Raw genomic sequence first — 22,113 nt, 5'->3', positions numbered from 1 at the left:
GCAGGCCTCTCCCTCATCTATATCCCTCTCCCTGCTCCTAAAAATAACGCCCTTCCCCTGGGCTTCCGCCATGGCAGCCATGAGGCGCCTCGTCTCCTCCACCTCCGCTCGGAAGTCAAAACCCCCGAGCAGGAGGTTAGAGTAGCGATTTAAGTTGTAGTTTTTTTTTTTTTTTGGGGGGGGGGGTTAGACAAGGATAGGGATATCAGAAAGGAGGGGCAGGGGAAATCAGGAGGGAGGACTAAGGTAGAGTTTGAAAAGGTGGGTTTTGAGTCGAAATAGGGGGAGGGATTCTGCTGTTCTGACAGTGGTAGGCAGGTCATTCCACCACTGAGGAACCAGAACGGAAAACAGGCGTGAACGTGCAGCTCGACCGCCAGGTGCACGTAGAGAGGGAACCGTAAGGCGACCAGAGCTGGCAGACCGGAGTGGTCTAGCTGGGGAGTAGGGAGTGATCAGGGATTGTATGTAAGGTTGGGCAGTCCCCTTAGCAGCCTGAAATGCCAACACTAGGGCCTTGAAACGGATGCGTGCGGCAATGGGAAGCCAGTGGAGGCCAATGAGAAGCGGAGTGACATGAGCCGACCTGGGCTGATTGGTGATCAGGCGGGCTGCAGCATTCTGGACCAGCTGGAGGGGCTTGATGGCACACGCTGGGAGACCGGCTAGGAGGGAGTTGCAGTAATCCAGGCGGGAAATGACGAGCGCCTGGACTAGGAGCTGGGTGGCTTTCTCAGTCAGGAGATGACGGATACGGCGTATATTATACAGAAAGAACCTTCCGGTCGGGCTCCGGTTTCTGGTCCGGGTCCGGCTCCGGGTTCCGGTCCGGGTTCCGGTCCGGCTCCGGATTCCGTGCGGGCTCCGGGTTCCGGTCCGGGTCCGGTCCGGCTCCGGGTTCCGGTTCGGGTTCCGGTCCGGCTCCGGATTCCGGTTCGGGTTCCGGTCCGGCTCCGGGTTCTGGTCCGGTTCCGGGTTCCGGTCTGGGTCCGGATTCCGGTCCGGTCCGGGCCTACTCACCGGCTATGGGGCTGCGGGATCGGGACCCTGCTCCGGTTCTGGGAGGCATGGATTGGAGGTCCGGGAGAGAGCAGATCTTCGGGCCTTCCTCGCGTCCTGGCCTGGGTTTGGGGCTGGGGGCAGTGGTGATGAAGGCGAGGGCCTTGGCGGAGGAGTCCGGGGTCCCAAGTGAGGGCTCGCCAGAGCTATTCTCCCCTTTGTCGGCGCCTCCTGTGGAGGAGGTTTTGTCCCCAGAGGCGGAAGGAGCTGCCATGTGCACCACAGCGGACCTGCAGACCCCGTTGGCGTGGGGGGACAGCCCTCCTCCAGAGGGGGCGGTGCCGGTGTGGGCGCAGGTGGCAGCACGAAAGCAGGTTCGCTCTGGGGACACGAACGGGAGGGAAGCAAAGGCGGGACCGGGCATCCCTCTGCAGAACAGGTTCCTGGCCCTATCGGACTCGGCGGAGGGGGAGGCCCAGGAGGTGGACATTGAGGTGGACCTGGAGGAGTCATCCGGAGCCTCTGCGGCCTCAGCGGGACCGGCAGTCAGCCCGGCTTCCCAGTTTGCGGGCTGGGACGTGGCGGTGATCACAGGGGTGATGGGGATGGAGAAAGGACTCGAGGGAGGGGGGGGACTCCTCTGAGAAGGAAGGAGATTGAAGGTTTGTACAAAATTTTTTTATAAAAATGGGTTTGAATGTAATCACATTGAATGTACGGGGTTTACGAAACTCGGGGAAGAGGCAGGCACTTTTTGCCTCTTTAGCGGCAACAAGAGGCAATGTGTTTTTATTACAGGAGGTGCACCTTCGGGACATGGGGGATGTACTGGGTTTCTCAGAGGAGTGGACGTGGGGCCCATCGGCGTGGTCGGTGGGCAGCGTTCATGCCGATGGGCTGGGGATTTTGGTGAAGGGCGTTGATCTAGAAATCCAGGAGTCGGTGGACATTGTGGAAGGTCGGGCGATGTACACAGACATTAATCAGGGTCTTTTTAAAATACGAGTTTTTAACGTGTACGGGCCAACTCGGAGTGGGCGGAGACTGGAGGTCCTCAGAGAACTGGTGCCCAGTCTGTCCACCTCCAGGCGGATCATCCTGGGGGGGGACTTTAACGTGTCGCTGGATGGGGGTGGGGCTAGCGCTGCTGGGGGGGATTATTCAGCGAGAGCGCTGGCGGAGCTGGTCAGGGACTACGGCCTGGTCGACTCCTTCCGGGCAGCACATCCGGCGGCTCCAGGCTTCACCTGGCGTAATTCCAGGGGAGCTGCGAGCCGCCTGGACTACATCTTTGTGTCAAAGGAGTGGGCGGGGGTGACCGCCACGCTGCAGCCTTCATGGGCATCGGACCATGACATGCTGCAGGTGGCGGTCCCCATTCCCAACACGCAATGTACTGGAAGGGTACTGGAAGTTGAACACCTCCCTGATAAAATCCAGGGCGTTCCAGGAGGCCTTTAGGGGCTTCTATAAGGCCGTGAGGGCACTGCGGGGTTTCTACTCCACAGCGGTAGAGTGGTGGGAGGCGGCTAAAGTGCGTTTCGGCCTTTTCTGCCGAAGGTGCAGCATGGCGCAGCGGCGGAGGGAGCGGACGGAGGTGAGGAAGTGGCTAGACGCCATGGCCTATATGCACACCCAGCTCAACAGGGGGAGGGCAGTGAGGTGGGAGGCCTATGAGGGGGCAAAGGAGAGGGTGAGAAGTCTCCTAGAGGGAAGGGCTAAGGCCTCGGCCTTCCAGGGCCGGCTGAGGGAGATGGAGGAGGGGGAGAAGCCCACTGCGTATTTTTTTCAGGCTGCTGAGGCTCGGAGGAGGGCCGCCGTAATCTCCGGGTTGAAAGGGGAAGCGGGGCTGGAAACGGGGGTCCCGGAGATGCTGGGGATGGCGGAGGGCTTCTTCCGAGACCTCTTCAGCAGGAGAGAGTGCGACCCGGAGGAGCAGGAGGCACTGCTGGGGTGTGTGGTGCCCCGGTTGGGGCGGGAGGAAGGGCAGGCACTGGAGGCAGGGCTTAGTTTGGAGGAGCTGACAGGGGCGCTCCGCTCCATGAGGGAAGGGAGGTCCCCGGGGCATGACGGACTCCCGTGGGAGTTCTACAGGGAATTTTGGGATCTCATTGGTCTGGATCTCTTGGAGGTCTTTCAGGCTCTTCTGGAGGGGGGAGCACTGTCGGCCTCCATGAGGAAAGGAGTGGTGACGCTGCTCTACAAGGGAGGTGACAGGGCTGATCTCAAGAACTGGCGTCCAATCACCCTGCTGACGGCGGACTATAAGCTGCTGGCCAAAGCAGCTGCGGTCCGCCTGAAGCAGGTGATGGACGTCCTGGTCAGCCCTGACCAGACTTGTGGGGTACCTGGGCGGTCCTGCAGCTGGAACCTGATTCTGCTGCGGCACACGATCGACTGCCTAGATTTGGAGTTTTTCGGCCTACGCCTTTTTTGCGCAGTTTGAAGCCTCCAGTTTTCCTTTTGAGATGGCCCAGGGGGGTTTTTTCCAGCCTGCTGGTGCTGGCCTGCGCCACACCATGCGCTTCCAGTGGAAGAAGAGCGGAGAGATGATGGCACGTGGGGAGTTTGTGCAGAGAGTGCTCAGAGGAGTGGTGAAGGTGGATCCAGTAGGGATTTACTGCCTGCAGACCAACGCGGCGGTGAAGGGGTACGACGTCTCCTTCGTATCGGGAGTGGCCTTTGAGGTGGCTTTGAAGAGGTGCAAGGAGAAGGAGGACGAGGAGCCACTCTGCTCGTTTCAGGTGGAGACAATGGAGAAGAGGAGCTTCTAAGTGGTCACCACTCACTTGTACAACCCTTACGTGAGTGATGACATGGTGGTGGCGTTCCTGGCTCGCTACGGGAAAGTGATGGCTGGGGCCCGGTATCTGAGGGATAATGACAGGATATGGACAGGGAAAAGACAGTTCAGGGTCCTTCTGAACGAAGACAAGGAGGGTTTCGATGGTCTGGTGCACCCCCCCGCCTATTTCTCCATCGGGCCAGACAGGGGCTACCTGTTCTATTCGAGGCAGCCCAGTTTCTGCAGGCAGTGCCGGGAGTTCGGCCACATGGCGGGCAGCTGTGGCCAGGGAGGCTGCAGGAACTGTGGTGAGAGGGGGCACATGGCGGCAGCATGCCCGAAGCCAAGGATGTGCCACAGGTGTGGGGAGGAGGGGCACGAGTTTTGCGACTGCCCAGGGAAGGAGGGAGGCCGGTCATATGCGGACGCGGCAGCTGGTCGGGAGGGGGCACCAAAGAAGGGCCCTTTGGACCTGCGCCCCCTGGAGGAGGTGCTACAGGAGGTGCGCGCAGCAACCGCGGGGACGGAGGCGGAGAAGGTAACGGGTGAGGAGCCGGCTGCGGGGCCTGAGGAGGTGGCAGCAGACGCTCCTGCTGTAGAGGCGGAGGAGGTGCAGGTGGCAGGGGTGGAGCCTGCGGTGGAGGGGATGGAGGTGGGGGAGCTGAGCCTGAGGAGGCAGAGGGGCAACGAGGGGGTAGAGTCAGTCGGGGAGTCTTCTGACACTGACGGCTGGGTGTCACGGGCGGGGAAAAAGAAGAAGAGGAGGGGGCTGAGGAGGGCGGAGGTGCCGGTGGTGGTACCGTCTCCGGCAGACCTGCCTTTGTCTGGACTCCCACCATCTGGGACAGTTAAGCTCCAGAACAGCTACGATGTGCTGAAGGCGAGTGAGGAGGAGCCCGGGCCCTCTGGGGCCTTGACGGGTGTGGCGCGGTCGTTGCCAGAAGTGCCGGCGGGGGCTGCCGGGGGTTTGGGTGCGGAGTCTCCGCTAAGCGAGGAGCACGCCTACAGTCCACCGCGGTCACCGAATGGCATGGAGTTCCTGGTCATGGATAATGGGGACTTTGGAGGGGGGTCCTTATTGTAAGTACTTGTGTGTCGCTATGGTTTTCAGTGTTGAAATTGAGTTTGTTAATGGATAAGTTAATTATTGTTAGTGTGAATGTTAGGGGATTGCGTAATAAGGTTAAGAGGGGGGCAGTTTTTGAGTATTTGTCGATGGTTTCTTTTCACGTGTGCTTGTTACAAGAGGTACATTTAAAGGATGGGGAGGATGTTAATTTATTTTCTGAGGAATGGAAGGGAGGGAAATCAAGGTGGGGGGTGGGGGGGGTACATTCCTCAGGTGTAGGGGTTTGTTTAAAGGGTGGGATTTTGAAATTGAGGATTGCTTTTCAGTTGTGCAAGGCAGGGTTTTAGGGGTTGACTTTAAGTGGAGGGGATTAAGTGCGAGAGTCATTAACATTTATGCTCCTACAGACCCAGCTGGAAGGAGGGACTTATTTAGGGAAATTGGCAATTGCCTAATGAGCAACAGAAGGGTAATTGTGGGTGGGGATTTTAATGTTTCTTTAGAGGGAACGGGGGATTTTAGTTTGGGACACCTGAGGAAGGTAATTAGGCACTTTGATTTAATTGATACGTTTAAGGTTTGTAATCCAGGGGTGGACGGAGCCACATGGAGCAATTCGAGGGGGGTGAAGAGCCGAATTGATTTTGTTTTTGCTGAGGGGGGCACTAAAGTGGTCTCTTCAGAAATAAAGCCAGTCTGGTTTTCAGACCATCACAGTCTGACGACCACAGTAGAGGTACAAGGGACGAGGTTTGGGAAGGGCTTTTGGAAGTTAAACATTTCGGTGTTAAAGGAAAGGGAGTTTGTGGAGCGTTTGGGTTATGCGTATGAAGGGTGGGCAGACATGAAGGTTTTATTTAGGTCAATGAGGGAGTGGTGGGACTGGACGAAGGTCCGTCTGAAATGGTTCTCTATTAATTACTGCAAGCAGAGGTCCAGGAGGGAAAAAAGGGAATTTTTTAAATTACAAAGGGAGTTAGAAAATTATTTTGTGGCAGGGAATTTAAAGGGGACGGCATCGTGGGAGGGATATAATGACTTGCAGGGGAAATTAAGGGGAATTTTTGAAGAGAGGGCAAGAAGGGTTTGTTTTGCAGCGAAGAGGGAAGGCTTGGAAAAAAATGAAACATGTTCTGCCTTTTTCTTTAATTTAGTTAAACAGACGAGGGTGAGGAAGGGTATTCAGGGCTTGCGGGGAGGGGACGGGGTCGTGAGAACGGGAAAGGAAGGAATGGTGGAAGTGGCCACTGATTTTTATAGGGATTTGTTTGGGAGGAAAGAGGTGGATTTTGGGGAAGGGGAGCGGTTTTTGGGGGCCCTCGAAACGGAGGTCCCGGAAGAGGTGAGAGAAGAACTGGAGGGGGAGATCACACTGGCAGAGCTGAGTGAAGCTCTCTGGGGCCTTCAGCCAAATAAGGTCCCCGGGGCAGACGGCCTGCCAGTGGAGCTGTACAGGGTTTTTTGGGAAAGGATGGGGACTGATTTGTTGGAGGTGTATAGGGAAATCTATAGGGAGGGAATTTTGACAGATTCAATGAGGGAGGGAATAATTTCCTTATTGTTTAAGAAAGGCGACACAGAGGATATGAGGAATTGGAGGCCGGTCACACTTTTGTGTGTCGACCTGAAGGTGTTAGCGAAGGTGCTAACAGGGAGGCTAAAAAGGGCTCTGCCCTTTATTATTGGGGAGGACCAGACATGTGGGGTCACGGGGAGGCAGATGGTCTGGAACCTTCACCTGGTCAGGGACACAATCAGCTGGGCGCGTGACAGGGGTTTGCCGCTCATGTTGGTGGGTCTAGACCAGGAGAAGGCGTTCGACCGGGTCTCGCAGGAGTTTTTGTTTAGGGTTTTAGGGAGGTTTGGTTTCGGGCCTAAGTTTTTGAGGTGGGTGGGTATTCTGTATAAAGGGGTGGGAAGCAGAATTAATTTGAATGGGGTTTTGAGTGCTGTGGTTTTGCAGGAGGGAGGGGTGAGGCAGGGGTGTCCGATGTCACCCCTGTTATATGTGGCCTATATGGAGCCCTTTGTGGCGGCCATAAGGAGGGCACAGGGGATAAGGGGAATTAGGTTGCCGGGGGCTGGGGGGAGGGTGGTCAAAATCTCACAGTATGCGGATGACACCACCCTCCTCCTAGAAGATGAGGTAAGTTTGGAGAGGGCATTAGGGATGATAGGTTCCTTTGGAAAGGTTTCAGGGTCAAAATTGAATCGGGGAAAATCAAGGATTACATTTTTTGGGGAGTGGGAGGGGAGGACGGGGGGGTTATACGGATTGGCGGGGTGTAAGGGACCATTTAAGGTTTTGGGGGTTGATTTTGGGACAAAGGAGCAGGTGGAGGAAAATTGGGCAGGAAGAATTAGGAGAATGAGGGGCAAATTGGGACTGTGGCAGACGAGGAGTCTGAGTTTTACAGGGAAGATTCTGGTGGTCAAGACGGAGATCTTGCCATCTCTGTTGTTTTTGGCAAGAGTGTTTCCTCTTCCACCAAAGTGGAGGAGGACAATACAGGGGATTATTTTTAAATTCATTTGGGGAGGGTATGAATACATTGGCAGGGAGCTGATGTATCAGAGAGTAGAGAGGGGGGGTAGGGAGGTGCCTCATATTCCTTTAAAATTAGACGTTTCGGGTTTTGTTGGGATGTGTCAGGTGTTGACTGGGGAGCCGAGACATCCGGCTTTTTATTTTACACGGTTGTGGTTGTCGATTTCTTCTGGGATGGGACAATCGCACCCCCAAAGCGGAGCGGTTGCCCCCGCACTACAACCACATAGTGAAATGGGCAAGAAGGTACCCTGAGTGCAGGGAAAGGGAGAAGGTGTTGGACCACAGGGGGCTGTATGCAGCCCTGCTGGACAGGATCTGCACTGTCAGGGTGTATGGGGTGGAGGAGAAGGTGTGGAGGGTGAGCCAGATGAAGGGGTTGGAGAACCGGTGGAAGGACCTGAACTGGCTGGGCGTGCATGGGCGGCTACCGGTGAGGGATGTGCTCTACAGGCACTCCCTGACCCGGAACAAGCTCTGTCCAAGGGAGGGATGTCTTCGGGAGGAGACAGTTAGACATGTGTTCTGGGAGTGCGGGTTTGCAAAGAGGGTATGGGGAGAGGTGGGGTTGTTTTATACATTGATCAGGGGACTCAGTTATGAGAAAGTAATGAGAGGGAAGGGATACTTTGATTTGAGGGGAAGGAACCGGTTTTTGTGGTGGTTTATGATTTCGATGACAAAGTTCTGTTTGTGGGAGGCCAGGGGGGTCCTGGTGGAAAAGAATATTGTGTGGGGGGTGGGGCGGGTGGTGGGGAGGATTAGGGGGGAGGTGCAGAGGAGGCTGCATTATGATGTGGGGAGGTGGGGGTACCACCAGGCTAAGGAGAGGTGGAAGGGGCTGTGGGATGAGGGAAAGGGGGGGGGGGGGCCGCCCAGTAGAGGGCAGGATGGGGAATGTAATTGTGGAATGTAATTGTGGAATGTAGATGTGGAATGTAATTGTGGAATGTAATTGTAAGGTATGTAAAGTTTGAATGTATGTAACTGTAATGTCTTGTGGTTTTCCAAATAAAATATAAATAAAAAAATCTGTTCTTATCAGTTTAATATCTGATACGTCCCCTATCAGGGGACTATATATTAAACGGATTTTTGGCACAGGGAGTCGGAGAAGGAGCTTGCCCCGTCCGCTTCAAGCATCGACCCGTTATTGCAGTGCGTTCGGGAACGGTGCGCCTCTCCAAGTTTTGTGCAAAAAAAGGTTGTGTTTTGTTGTCCTTTACTAGGTGGGTGGGTTGCCCTGTTCTTCCCCCTTTTTGTTTGTTTGTTTGTTTTTTTGGATGTATGTAAATTGTGTTGTAAATAGGGTGAATATGTGCCCTTGTTGTAAGTGTGCTTGCCTCTGTTTTTTAGCAAAATGATGTAGTTTTGTGTGCGGGACGTAACTGTTTGTTATTGCGCTGTCTCGCTTTTCCCACCTTCCCTCTCGGATTGTCCGGCCGGCTGGCAGCAGTGGCAACCCCGGGTCAGTGGGAGTGGCTGGGAAGGGGGCCGGAGGCGCCTGGTGCGCTGAAAGGTCACATTTCGCTCGGGTTTCTCTTCAGCACGCACAAATCTTTCGCCTTTTACTAAAGATTTCCGTGGAGAGGAACGCACCTGAGTTTGTGCTATTTTTGGATGCTCCGTCCACAGGACGGGGCAGCTTCGAACGGTTTAAGGACAGACGGCGATGTGCGACAGGTATGCGGGTTGCTTGCGAGTCGCCGATGAGCCGCGCCGACTTGCTCGTTTCTGGCTTATCGCCTGCTTGCCGCGGCCAGTTTGTGGTTATCGCTTCTCGGCCTTTTGGCAAAGATAAAGACGGGAAGAGGATGGCAGCGCCGGAAGGTGACGTGCCGACCCACAGGGTGCGGCTGAGGAATACGGTTCGGGTGGAGATGGAGGACGGAGAGAGGAGGAAAGGTTTCACGCTGGAGTTTTTTGTTAAGAACATCTTGAAGGAGCTATTGAGGGTTGACAGCGAGACAGTTTTTTGCCTGCAGGATTTTTCCCCGAGAGGGTTTTTTGATTTGACGTTCATGTCAGAAGCCGCCTGCTACAACCTGCACCAAAAGTTTTTGGAACACAAGGAGGACCCGGCCTTGCAAGGGATTACGGTGCATCTGCTGTACAACAAGGCCCTGCGACCCCTGATGATCCACCTCTACAATCCTTTTGTTCGGGAGGACATCCTGGCCTTCCTGCACAGGTACTGTTCAGATGTGAGGGAGGGGGTAAAGTTGAAGGATCGATTTGGGTTTTGGAACGGGAAAAGACATTTTAATGTGCGCTTCAAACAGGATCCTTCAGGGGTGGGAGGGGTGGCACATCCTCCTGGGGCTTTCTCCATAGGCCCGGACAGGGGCTACCTAGTCTACCCAGGGCAACCTTTGTACTGTCGTCGGTGTGGAATGTACGGGCATGTTAAGGCGGTGTGCTCCACCGACCGATGTAGACATTGTGCATCGACGGAGCATGCGACAAGAGACTGTGTGGCCCCGAAAACCTGCAGTCTCTGCGGGAGTGTGGAGCACCTTTTCCGGGCCTGCCCAGAAAGGGTGAGGTCGTTTGCGGCCTTGGTGCAGGGTGAGTTTGGGGCCTACTCTGGGCCTCCTGGAGGTCAAGCACGGCCTAGCACCAGGAGTTCCGGCTTGGGCTCCGGTCCGGCTCCGGATTCCGGTTCGGGTTCCGGTCCGGCTCCGGATTCCGGTTCGGGTTCCGGTCCGGCTCCGGTTTCTGGTCCGGTTCCGGGTTCCGGTCTGGGTCCGGATTCCGGTCCGGTCCGGGCCTACTCACCGGCCATGGGGCCGCGGGATCGGGACCCTGCTCCGGTTCTGGGAGGCATGGATTGGAGGTCCGGGAGAGAGCAGATCTTCGGGCCTTCCTCGCATCCTGGCCTGGGTTTGGGGCTGGGGGCAGTGGTGATGAAGGCGAGGGCCTTGGCGGAGGAGTCCGGGGTCCCAAGAGAGGGCTCGCCGGAGCTATTCTCCCCTTTGTCGGCGTCTTCTGTGGAGGAGGTTTTGTCCCCAGAGGCGGAAGGAGCTGCTATGTGCACCACAGCGGACCTGCAGACCCCATTGGCGTGCGGGGACAGCCCTCCTCCAGAGGGGGAGGTGCCGGTGTGGGCGCAGGTGGCAGCACGAAAGCGGGTTCGCTCTGGGGACACGAACGGGAGGGAAGCAAAGGCGGGACCGGGCATCCCTCTGCAGAACAGGTTCCTGGCCCTATCAGACTCGGCGGAGGGGGAGGCCCAGGAGATGGACATTGAGGTGGACCTGGAGGAGTCATCCGGAGCCTCTGCGGCCTCAGCGGGACCGGCAGTCAGCCCGGCTTCCCAGTTTGCGGGCTGGGACGTGGCGGGGATCACAGGGGTGATGGGGATGGAGAAAGGACTCGAGGGAGAGGGGGACTCCTCTGAGAAGGAAGGAGACTGAAGGTTTGGAGAAATTTTGTTTAAAAAATGGTTGTAAATGTAATTACATTGAATGTGCGGGGATTAAGAAACTCGGGGAAGAGGCAGGCACTTTTTGCCTCTCTAGCAGCAACAAGGGGCAACGTGTTTTTATTACAGGAGGTGCACCTTCGGGACATGGGGGATGTACTGGGTTTCTCGGAGGAGTGGACGTGGGGCCCATCGGCGTGGTCGGTGGGCAGCGTTCATGCCGATGGGCTGGGGATCCTGGTGAAGGGTTTAGATTTGGAGATCCAGGAGTCATTGTGGCAGGGCGGGCGATGTACACAGACATTAATCAGGGTCCTTTTAAAATAAGAGTTTTTAACGTGTACGGGTCAACTCGGAGTGGGCGGAGACTGGAGGTATTTAGGGAGCTGGTGCCCAGTCTGTCCACCTCCAGGCGGATCATCCTGGGGGGGGACTTTAACGTGTCGCTGGATGGGGGTGGGACTAGCGCTGCTGGGGGGGATTATTCAGCAAGAGCGCTGGCGGAGCTGGTCAGGGACTACGGCCTGGTCGACTCCTTCCGGGCAGCACATCCGGCGGCTCCAGGCGTTACCTGGCGTAATTCCAGGGGAGCTGCGAGCCGCCTGGATTACATTTTTGTGGCGAAGGAGTGGGTGGGGGTGACCGCCACGCTGCAGCCTTCATGGGCATCGGACCATGACATGCTGCAGGTGGTGGTCCCCATTCCCAACACGCAATGGGGTCCAGGGTACTGGAAATTGAACACCTCCCTGATAAAATCTAGGGCTTTCCCGGAGGCCTTTAGGGGCTTTTATAAGGCCGTGAGGGCTCTGCGGGGCTTATACCCCACAGCGGTAGAGTGGTGGGAGGCGGCCAAAGCACGTTTCGGGCTTTTCTGCCGAAACCATAGCATGGCGCAGCGGCGGAGGGAGCGGGCTTAGGTGAGGAGGTGGTTGGATGTCCTCACCTATATGCACGCCCAGCTCAACAGGGGGAGGGCAGTGAGGTGGGAGGCCTATGAGGGGGCAAAGGAGAGGGTGAGGAGTCTCCTAGAGGGAAGGGCTAAGGCCTCGGCCTTCCAGGGCCGGCTGAGGGAGATGGAGGAGGGGGAGAAGCCCACTGCATATTTTTTTCAGGCTGCTGAGGCTCGGAGGAGGGCCGCCATGATCTCCGGGTTGAAAGGGGAAGCGGGGCTGGAAACGGGGGTCCCGGAGATGCTGGGGATTGCGGAGGGCTTCTTCCGAGACCTCTTCAGCAGGAGAGAGTGCGACCCGGAGGAGCAGGAGGCACTGCTGGGGTGTGTGGTGCCCCGGTTGGGGCGGGAGGAAGGGCAGGCACTGGAGGCGGAGCTCAGCTTGGAGGAGCTGACAGGGGCGCTCCGCTCCATGAGGGAAGGGAGGTCCCCGGGGCATGATGGACTCCCATGGGATTTCTACAGTGCCTTCTGGGATCTCGTTGGACCCGACCTCGTGGAGGTCTTGCAGGCTCTTCTGGAGGGGGGAGAGCTGTCGGCCTCCATGAGGAAAGGAGTGGTGACGCTGCTCTACAAGGGAGGTGACAGGGCTGATCTTAAGAACTGGCGTCCAATCACCCTGCTGACGGCGGACTATAAGCTGCTGGCCAAAGCGGCTGCGGTTCGCCTGAAGCAGGTGATGGACGTCCTGGTCAGCCCTGACCAAACTTGTGGGGTACCTGGGCGGTCCTGCAGCTGGAACCTGGTTCTGCTGCGGGACACGATTGACTGGGTGCGCGATCGGGGCCTTCCTCTGGCAGTGGTGAGCATCGACCAGGAGAAGGCTTTTGATCGGGTTCAGCATGCCTTCCTGTTCCGGGTCCTGGAACGGATGGGTTTGGGCCCCCGTTTTCTGTCCTGGCTGCGTACACTGTACAGGGGAGTGTACAGTTGTATAAGGGTAAACAGGTTTCTGAGCGGGGCTGTGGAGCAAGCGGGGGGGGTGCGGCAGGGGTGCCCAATCTCCCCGCTGCTCTACGTCCTGTTCATGGAGCCCTTCGCAGAGCTGGTGCGCCGGGACCCAGGAGTGGACGGGGTGAGGATCCCAGGGGCCGCAGGGGCCGTTTTGAAGATCCAGCAGTATGCTGACGACACAACAATGTTTGTGTCGTCGACTCGGTCCCTGGCAAGGGTGAGAGTCCTGGTGGACAGGTTTGCGGCAGGGACGGGCTCCAGGGTGAACCTGTCCAAGTCCTCAGTCCTGCTGTGTGGCTGGTGGAGGGAGGAGGTGAGGGACTACGGTGGCTGGGAGCGGTGCCAAGGGGGACTGAAGGTGTTGGGGGTGCGCTTTTTTCCCCAGGGCAGTGGTGAGCGGAACTGGGAAGAGCGTTTGGCGCTGGTAAGATCACGGCTGGGGGTGTGGGCACGCCGGCGGCTGTCGCTGACTGGGAGGGTGGTAGTGGTGAGGGCTGTCCTGCCGCTGACCCACGTGGCTCCACAGGCAGAAGAGCAGTCCCCGGCCTATCAGGCAGTGCTGCGCTTCCTGAGGCAGTGCCCAGCTCCAGTGGAGAGGGAGAGACTTCTCCAGCACAGGCTGCTGTATAAAAGCATTGCGGGCAGGCAAGTGGCAGGTCCCGAAGGGGTGCCGCTGAACCTCGAGTGGGGCAAGGTGAGCGGGGGGAGGGCACCAGGGGTGGTGCGGGACCTCCACTGGCTGTGCGCGATGGGCAGGCTGTCGGTGCGGGAAGTGCTGCATCGCCATGGGTGCAGTGCCAGCCCACTCTGTCCAAGGGGCTGTGGGCTGGTGGAGTCAGTGGCTCATGCCCTGTGGGAGTGCCGGTTTGCAGGGGTGTACTGGGGGTTGGTGCGGGGCCTCCTCAGTGGGATAGGGCCTGCCTTCACCCTGAGCAGGGAGAGTGTCATGTATAGGCGGGGGCTGGCAGCAGTGGGAGCCGTGGCTGAGGGTGTAGTGTGGAAGGTGGTAGGGTACGGAAAGTGGGTGCTGTGGGAGGACAGGATGGCAGCAGTGGGGACGAGGCTCAGGGTCCTGACTCCCAGCCAGCTCTATTATAGGTTCTCTGGGAGGGTAGCGGAGAGAATAAGGGGGGATGGGGTGGTGCACGGGTGGGAATGGGTGCGGAAGTACTGGGGAGGCCTGGAAAGGCTTTTCCTCTGGGAGGGGGGTCCCGGGAATATGTAAATATGTAAATATGTAAATATAATGTACGTGATTGGGGTGGTCGGGTTCGGGGTTTGTGGGGTGGGGCTTGCTGGTTTTGGTATTTGTTTCTGTATTTGTATTTGTATGGTTTTTTCAGTTGGTTGTTTGGGGTGAGTTGTAAGTATGGTTAAGTGGGGGGTGGGGGGCTTGAGGGGATGTATTGTTAAAAAGGTTGAATGTACAATTGGTGTAGCGGCGATGGTATGTATTTGTGTAAGTATTTAATAAAATAATTTTTTATCTTTTAAAGAGGTGTCGTTTGATGCTATGTTCCTGCAGGAGTGTTGGACTATTTTTTTGCCTCGAAAAAACGGAGTGTGGAAAGTTTTGTGGTGCTTCCCAGCTGGTCCTCAGACCATAGTGTAATAAAGTGTATATTGGGGGGAGGGGAGGCTAGAAGACAAAGGAGATGGTTTTTTAATGCCGATCTCCTCAAAGATTTTGTTTTTTGTGAACAATTTACAGAATTTTATTTGGGGTGGAGGGTTTTCAAAGCCCAGTTTTCCTGTGTGCTGGAGTGGTGGGAAATGGTGAAACTTAGGTTAAAAGAGTTTTGCATAGCCTATGGCATAGCGAAAAGGAGGGAAGAGAGAGAGAAGGTGTGGGCACTGAAGGGAGAGCTGCAATACTGGGTGGGGGTGGCAAACAGGGGAGGGAGGGTTAACGCAGAGGAAGTCAAGGTTTTAAAAGAAAAAATAAAATTTTATTACATCGAGAGAGCAAGGCGTTTTGCCTTCCTGGCAAGGGTGGAGCGGAGGGAAAAGGACGAGAAGGTAACGCCTTTCTTTTTTAAAACAGTGAGAGCGCGGCAAAATGATGGGTGGATCGAGGCGATAAGGACAGGCCAGGGGGAGGTAAGGAAGCTGGAGGAAAAGCTGGACGCCGCAGCGCTTTTTTACTCGGTGCTGTTTGGGAGGGAAGAGAGGAGGGGGACAGGCTGGTGGCGCAGCTCTGGAGGAAGGTAGGGAAGGGACAACAGGAAGCTCTGGGGAGGAGGATAAGGATGGAAGAGGTAAGGGAGGCCTTGTTCTCTTTAAAAGCGGGGAAAACGCCAGGGAGAGATGGGATTACCAGGGAGGTATATACCCACTTCTGGGGAATAATGGCTGAGGATCTGGTGGAAGTTTTCAACCGGGTGGGAGAAGTGGGGAAAATGCCCGTATCGATGAGGGAGGGGGTAGTGCATCTGCTCTACAAGAAGGGGGAGAGGAAAGATCTGGGGAACTGGCGGCCAGTCACTCTCCTCTGCACCGATTACAAGGTGCTGGGGAAGGTGCTGGCCAACAGGGCCAAGGGGGTGTTAGGGGAAGTTCTGGGACCTGACCAAACTTGTGCTGTCCCAGGAAGGATGGGGTCCCAGAACTTAATTCTGTTAAGGGATGTTTTGAGCTGGGCAAGAAGCAGGAAAGTTGGGGTAGGGGTGATTGGCCGGGTAAAAGTAAATGGGGCCCTGAGTGCACAGGTGATGCAGGGTAGAGGGGTGAGGCAGGGGTGTCCCCTGTCCCCGCTATTGTACGTCTGAGTTATAGAGCCCCTGGCAGAGCTGATGAGGCAGGACGGGGTGTTCAGGGGCCTGCAGATCCCGGGCAGCGGGGGGGAGAGGGTAAAGCTGCTACAGTACGCGGGTGACACCACAGTGGTGGTCTCATCGGAGAGGGATGTGGAGAGGGTCATGGGCCTGGTGGGCCAGTACTGTCGAGGGTCAGGATCCAAAATTAATTATACCAAGTCGACAGTGATGGTGACCGAGGGATGGAGAGGGAGAAGGGGGGAGGAGCATGGCCTGGTAGCGTGTGAGGAGGGGATAAAGGTGCTGGGGGTCCGTTTCAGCGGGGAGAGGGCGGACAGGCTGAACTGGCAGCAGTGCCTGGAGAAAGTGGAGAAGAGGTTAGGCGTGTGGAGGGAGAGGGCGCTGACACTTTCAGGTAAGGTCCTAACGGTGAAAGCGGACATTTTACTGAGGATAATTTATTTAGGTAGGGTTTTTCCGATCCCGGCGGTGTACAAGATCAAACTAAACCGGTTGATTTTTAATTTTCTATGGGGAGGGAGGCTAGAGCCTGTAAAAAGGGATATCTTATTTTTTCCGGTGGAAAAGGGCGGGAGAGGCCTAATAGACGTGGGCCTGAAGGTAGAGGTCTTGTTTGTGAAGAGCATTTATGACGCCTTGGTGGGAGATGAGGGCCACAAGTGCCGGCACCTCAAGAGGATGTGGGTGGGGATGGCCATGAGAGAGCTGGTGGGGTGGGACAACAGCGGGCCGAGGGCGGAAGACATCCCGTGGTGCTACACGAGGGCAGCTCTCTTTTTAAGATCTCATAGAGAGATTATCGTGGCACAGGGGCTGGGGGACCATCGGGCCCTCTACAAAGAGATCCTGGGCAGGAGGACAAGGGCGGCAGAGAGGGAGGTGGAAAGGAGCGGAGGGCAATGGAGGTGGTTGACAGCCAAGTGGCTCCCAAACCGGGCGAGAGACCTGAACTGGATGGGCGGTCTGGGAAGGCTACCGGTGAGGGAGAGGATGCACAGGGCCGGCACGGCCAGGAGCCCTTTGTGCCCCAGGGGCTGTGGGAGGGAGGAGACAGGAGGGCATGCCCTGTGGGAATGCCCTTTTGCAAGGGTCTTTTGGGGGAGGGCAAATAAGGGGGTGTTTCTCCCGGTCTGGGCCACAGCGGTGGACAAGGCTGGGGTCATGAAAGCAGCTGGGGTGGAGAGTCATAAGGCTGAGGAGAGGGAGGTGTTCGGCCTCCTAGTGAGCTGGGGGAAGCTGGCCCTGTGGGACAGCAGGAATCAGAAAGTCATGAACCCCACAAGTAGCACGACGAGGGTGCAGTGCTACAGCGGGTGGGAAAGGAGAGTAATGGTGGGGATAGGGGTGTGTGCCCAGGTAGAAGGGAAAAAAAGGGGCGAAAAGAAATGGGAAAAGGTGAAGGTCGCCTTGAGCCTATAAAAGGCAAATGTGTAAATAGTGTACATAAAAGTGTAAATAGTGAATGTATATGTGTTGTCTGTAGAAAAGATGTTGGGTCTGTACAGTGTGTGTGTTATGTGTATGTAATGTGAATATGATGTAAAATTATATTTGTGTAAATAAATATTTCTTATACAAAAAAAAAAAAATCTGTTCTTATCAGTTTAATATCTGATACGTCCCCTATCAGGGGACTATATATTAAACGGATTTTTGGCACAGGGAGTCGGAGAAGGAGCTTGCTCCGTCCGCTTCAAGCATCGACCCGTTATTGCAGTGCGTTCGGGAACGGTGCGCCTCTCCAAGTTTTGTGAAAAAAAAGGTTGTGTTTTGTTGTTCTTTGCTAGGTGGGTGGGTTGCCCTGTTCTTCCCCCTTTTTGTTTGTTTGTTTTTTTGTTTGTATGTATGTATGTAAATTGTGTTGTAAATAGGGTGAATATGTGCCCTTGTTGTAAGTGTGCGCTTGCCTCTGTTTTTTAGCAAAATGATGTAGTTTTGTGTGCGGGACGTAACTGTTTGTTATTGCGCTGTCTCGCTTTTCCCACCTTCCCTCTCGGATTGTCCGGCCGGCTGGCAGCAGTGGCAACCCCGGGTCAGTGGGAGTGGCTGGGAAGGGGGCCGGAGGCGCCTGGTGCGCTGAAAGGTCACATTTCGCTCGGGTTTCTCTTCAGCACGCACAAATCTTTCGCCTTTTACTAAAGATTTCCGTGGAGAGGAACGCACCTGAGTTTGTGCTATTTTTGGATGCTCCGTCCATAGGACGGGGCAGCTTCGAACGGTTTAAGGACAGACGGCAATGTGCCACAGGTATGCGGGTTGCTTGCGAGTCGCTGATGAGCCGAGCCGACTTGCTCGTTTCTGACTTATTGCCTGCTTGCCACGTGCGATTGATGCCCCGCTCGCTAAATAGCTTTGGTCGCTGCCTAGAGAGCAGCTATTCAGTAAGTAACTCGGTAGTAAGTACGTAACAGTGTACTCGGTATGTGTTGAGTGTTTTTGGCGGCTGTGCCTGCCAGTAGAGGACAGTGGGTCTTGGTGGGAGGAGCAAGCTGAGTCCGGCTGTTATGGTAGCTCGCCGACCGGCCAGTCAGTGCGTGCGCAGGGTTCTTGGGAAGGCGGGGAGGGGGGCCGGCTCCTGGGCCAGGTGGCATCTGCCCCGAGCGCGGTCCGGGGGCACCGGGAGGGCGCCGTCGGCAGGGGCCAGTTTGTGGTTATCGCTTCTCGGCTTTTTGGCTAAGATAGGCGGTCGAATCGTTGGTTGGTGGGAGAGGAGTCTTGTCGCGCTCCAAAAAAGTAAGTAAATAATAGTTGTCTTTTTTGTTGCTTGTGTTGCTTGTGTCCTTTTTTTTGTGTAGGTTGTGTTAAAGAGCCCAACCGGAGAGGAGGAGTGAGGGGGTCCTCCGGGAGGGTAAGGCCCTTTTTGGGCGTGCTTTTCCTTTGTCTCTGTGTGTTTGATACTTCTGTTAAATTGTTTGTAGTGTGGTTTAGTTTTTGTGTGGTGGCGTATCCGGGATGGCGGCTGCTAGGGTCGGCGCCCGGAGGCACTGCTGTGTCCGTTTCTCGTTGAGGGAGAAGGAAGGGAAGCTCCTGGAGATGTCCCGTTTGGACTTCTCCAGGAAGCTTCTAATCGGGGCTTTAAAGTTTGTGCCGGGAGATATTAATTGTCTGGTGGTTCTTCCCCGGGGTCGGGGCTTTGATGTAAGCTTCCGAACCCCCCAGTTGTTGGGTTCCTTCTGGAACACCGTCGGAAACATTAAGGAGAGCTTCTCAATGTTTGATATTGAGATGCTCACAGACGATTCAGTAAAACACATTATCTTCAAGATGTATAACGAGACAGTGGAGCCAGAGGACCTGGTATCGTGGCTGGCCAACTACTGTCTCGTTAGGGGGCCAGCACAGAAAATTTTTGACATCGACGGTATCTGGACGGGGAGCTGGAAGGTTCCGGTTAAATTGGTGGAGGATAGAACTGGTTATGGGGGGTTGAGACACCTGCCCTCCCTTATTGTTCTTGGGGAAAACAGGGGGCTGGTCTTCTACCAAGGCCAGCCAAAACTTTGCAGGAAGTGTGGGGCCCATGGCCACCTGGCAGAGGCCTGCCAGGTCATTTTCTGCAACAGGTGCAGGGAGGTGGGGCATCTCGCTGCTGAGTGCGAGAATGGAATCAGGTGCAACCTCTGCAGGTCGTCAAACCACCTGTTCAGAGATTGCCCTGATTCCTACGCTAACAGGGCTAAACAGGCGAGGGCTGACGCCCGGGAGAGGCAGCGGGAGGAGGGGGAGGCCATGAGGAAGGAGCAGGAGGAGAAGGAAGAGGGAAAGGGCGAGGAAGCCCAAGAAGGGGCAGAAGGTGAAAATGGTGGTCAGGGTGTGGCTTCTCCCAAGCCTCCTCTGGATCATCCAGGTGTTCTTTGGCAAACTTCAGATGGGCCTGTACATGTGCCTTCTTCAGCAGAGGAACCTTGCGCGCGCAGCAGGATTTTAATCCTTCACAGTGTAGTGTGTTACTGACGGTTGTCTTCATGACTGTGGTCCCAACTGCCTTCAGGTCATTAACAAGCTCCTCCTGTGTAGTACTGGGCTGATCCCTGACCTCTCTCATGATCATTGATATCCCACGAGGCGAGATCTTGCGTGGAGCCCCAGACCGAGGGAGATTGGCGGTGAGTTTGTGTTTCTTCCATTTTCTAATAATTGCTCCAACAGTTGTTAAACAAGCAGCTTGGTGAGAAGTTATTTTCTTGTAGCCCATCCCTGTTCCTGATGTCCTTAGACAGCTCCTTTGTCTTGGCCATGGTGGAAACGTTGGAATCTGATTGTGTGGACAGGTGTCTTTTATACAGCTACATAACGATGTAGCGAGTTGACACAGGTGTTTTGGGTAATGAGCTGAGATTAGGAGTGCTTCTTAATGGAAAACTAACTGGTCTGTGGGAGCCAGAATTATTGCTGATTGGTAGGGGATCAAATATTTATTTCATGCAAAAATACGGTAATAAATTTATAAAAAGTATGATGTTGTTATTGTGGATTATTTTGTGATATTCTGTCTCTCAATGTTAAAATGCACCTATGATTAAAGTTCTACACAAATCCATTCTTTGTAAGTGGGCAAATCTACAAAATCAGCAAGGGATCAAATAATTATTTGACTGTATGTGATGTGTAGTGGCGTAGGCAGGATTCTAAAACTGGTTGTACTTGCAGCACAATCAATATTAATGTACTTTACCTACGTTTGGGGAAATGGCAGAGAGAAAATACTTTGCTAAACAGACCAACTGCAAGAGGAAGTGCATGTCTTACGATCATACTGTTAAATGTGTGCTGTGTTAAAACCCGTGTTTTTCTGAATAGTCAGTAATGCGTGTTTGTAAGTTCCCACTCTGTTCTGAATTCATGAAGGATTCTTACAATTACATCTCAAAATAATACCTCTGCATTTTTAAAGGTAAAGAGGCACCTTTGTTTGTAGGCTATATAGACACACACACAGGATTTATTATTTTGGACAGTGCTGCAACAAATTCTTACATGCTATACAAAGAACTGTCATCACTGGAACAGGAAGCAGTGGCACTTATGGAGGAGCTCACTGCACAGGTGTGTGGTGTCTCAGAGACGGAACCCAAGGAATCTCAACAGGCCATGTATGATCATGTGCCTGTGCCTCCAGCCACACAGACTCTGGATGTCAACAAGGTGGCGTCGTATGGTCACAAGAGGTGCATGCTGTGCAGGATGGACATTGGGAAGAAACAGAACACTCCGTGGAAGTGCAAAGAGGGTGATGTCCCCCTTTGCGGACAGCTAAAAGGGCACATTTGGGATATTTGTGAATTGCATCTTCATTGTATGTAGATTGTGAGGTGATTTCAATAAGTTCCTGAATCAAAATATGTATTTGTCTTTGAAATGGCTCACCGAGTATTGCTTTGTGGAAAGGCATTCTCTTCGAGGTAGGGGGGGTTCAGGCCAAGTGTGAAAAGCCTACTTACTCAGCCTTATATTTTATATTTCTAATTGGATTTACTACAATATCTTTGAGACCCAAGACCAAGATGAACAAATGTCAGCAACCCTAACATCGTTACAATTGGTTAGTGCAGGCTTTTGCAACATTCCTGGACGGGTTCAAAACTGAGGGTTTGAATGTGTGATTCTAGAGCAATTTACAACCCAGAAATGATTCAGTCCTACTTGCTGTTCTCATATGATTGTAGCGGAGTTTGTGCTGAAAATAATTACATTACACACTTTGGATATATAAAGTTGATTAAATTGACAAATGTCAGAGTGTGGCAGTCATTAGTTCTCATTTTGCCTTCAGACCCCAGAGGGTTGAAAGCACTGGCTAAGCACATTTGTGATAAATAAGGATTTGTGGGCGTGTGATGTGAATTTATGGAGTAACAAAGGAGTTCTTCTGGCATGACATCAGTATAGGTATAAAGATATAGGTTTGAGGCAATTTGATACTCCAGACATGCAACTGTTCCTCATTGCAATCCCAAAAGCCAGGTCTCTGCCCAGTTTCTAACTGGGGACCAGTCTCGTGTGAGGCAAATGCGATAACCATGATACTTTTGAAACCACATGGCAGCAAGGCATCGTTTTAGTTGCATTTAATTAAAAGTTCTGAAAATTGCACAATGATTTTGTGTTGAAGCATGTTTTCCTGCTATAAGGGAGTGGGGATGGAGGAACAGACACAACCGAAAAGGGAACCTTCACAGTTAACCACAGGACATTTGATAACCACCAATAGAATCTAGGGGAACCACAAGAGGAGAAAGGGAAAATGGTAAAAGAATCCATTTAGACTTAGGCACTTCCAAACACAGTTTCTATAGAATAAGTGGAGAGCTTTAGAAGAAGAGAGGATATTCGAGAAAATTGATAGAGCCACCTGAATACAGAGTAACACATCTTAGGAAGAGAACCTGAACAGGGCATAATCAGACAAAATCCTAATCTTAATCCTAAAACAAGAGAAATGCTGAATGTCTTTTAAAATATCTGTGCTGCTGGGCATTGGCTCAGTGTCTGAAGCAAAATGAAACACACAAACCCAGAAAGGAGGGAAAATTAGGCTTAAATAGAGTAGGCCCTGCCTACCAATAATGGATAACTGGTTTGGTAATTAGACTGCACCTGGTTAC

General features: G+C 54.1%; 4 non-coding genes across 4 annotated transcripts; all 4 read left to right on the top strand.

Moving 5' to 3' along the window:
• Positions 1–8,393: 8,393 nt before the first annotated feature.
• Positions 8,394–8,585, top strand: LOC133106450 (U2 spliceosomal RNA). The gene has a single exon (XR_009704496.1). It is a non-coding gene; the product is annotated as a U2 spliceosomal RNA (small nuclear RNA).
• A 343-nt stretch (positions 8,586–8,928) lies between these two features.
• LOC133105731 (U5 spliceosomal RNA) lies at positions 8,929–9,045 on the top strand. The gene has a single exon (XR_009703925.1). It is a non-coding gene; the product is annotated as a U5 spliceosomal RNA (small nuclear RNA).
• Positions 9,046–17,067: 8,022 nt separating this feature from the next.
• LOC133106324 (U2 spliceosomal RNA) lies at positions 17,068–17,250 on the top strand. Its single transcript, XR_009704470.1, has one exon. It is a non-coding gene; the product is annotated as a U2 spliceosomal RNA (small nuclear RNA).
• Positions 17,251–17,599: 349 nt separating this feature from the next.
• Positions 17,600–17,715, top strand: LOC133105713 (U5 spliceosomal RNA). The gene has a single exon (XR_009703907.1). It is a non-coding gene; the product is annotated as a U5 spliceosomal RNA (small nuclear RNA).
• Positions 17,716–22,113: the final 4,398 nt, after the last annotated feature.

Source organism: Conger conger, chromosome 12 (genome assembly GCF_963514075.1).
Source record: "Conger conger chromosome 12, fConCon1.1, whole genome shotgun sequence".
In the NCBI taxonomy this organism is placed as follows: Eukaryota; Metazoa; Chordata; class Actinopteri; order Anguilliformes; family Congridae; genus Conger; species Conger conger.
This window is presented reverse-complemented; position numbering and strand designations above follow the sequence as displayed.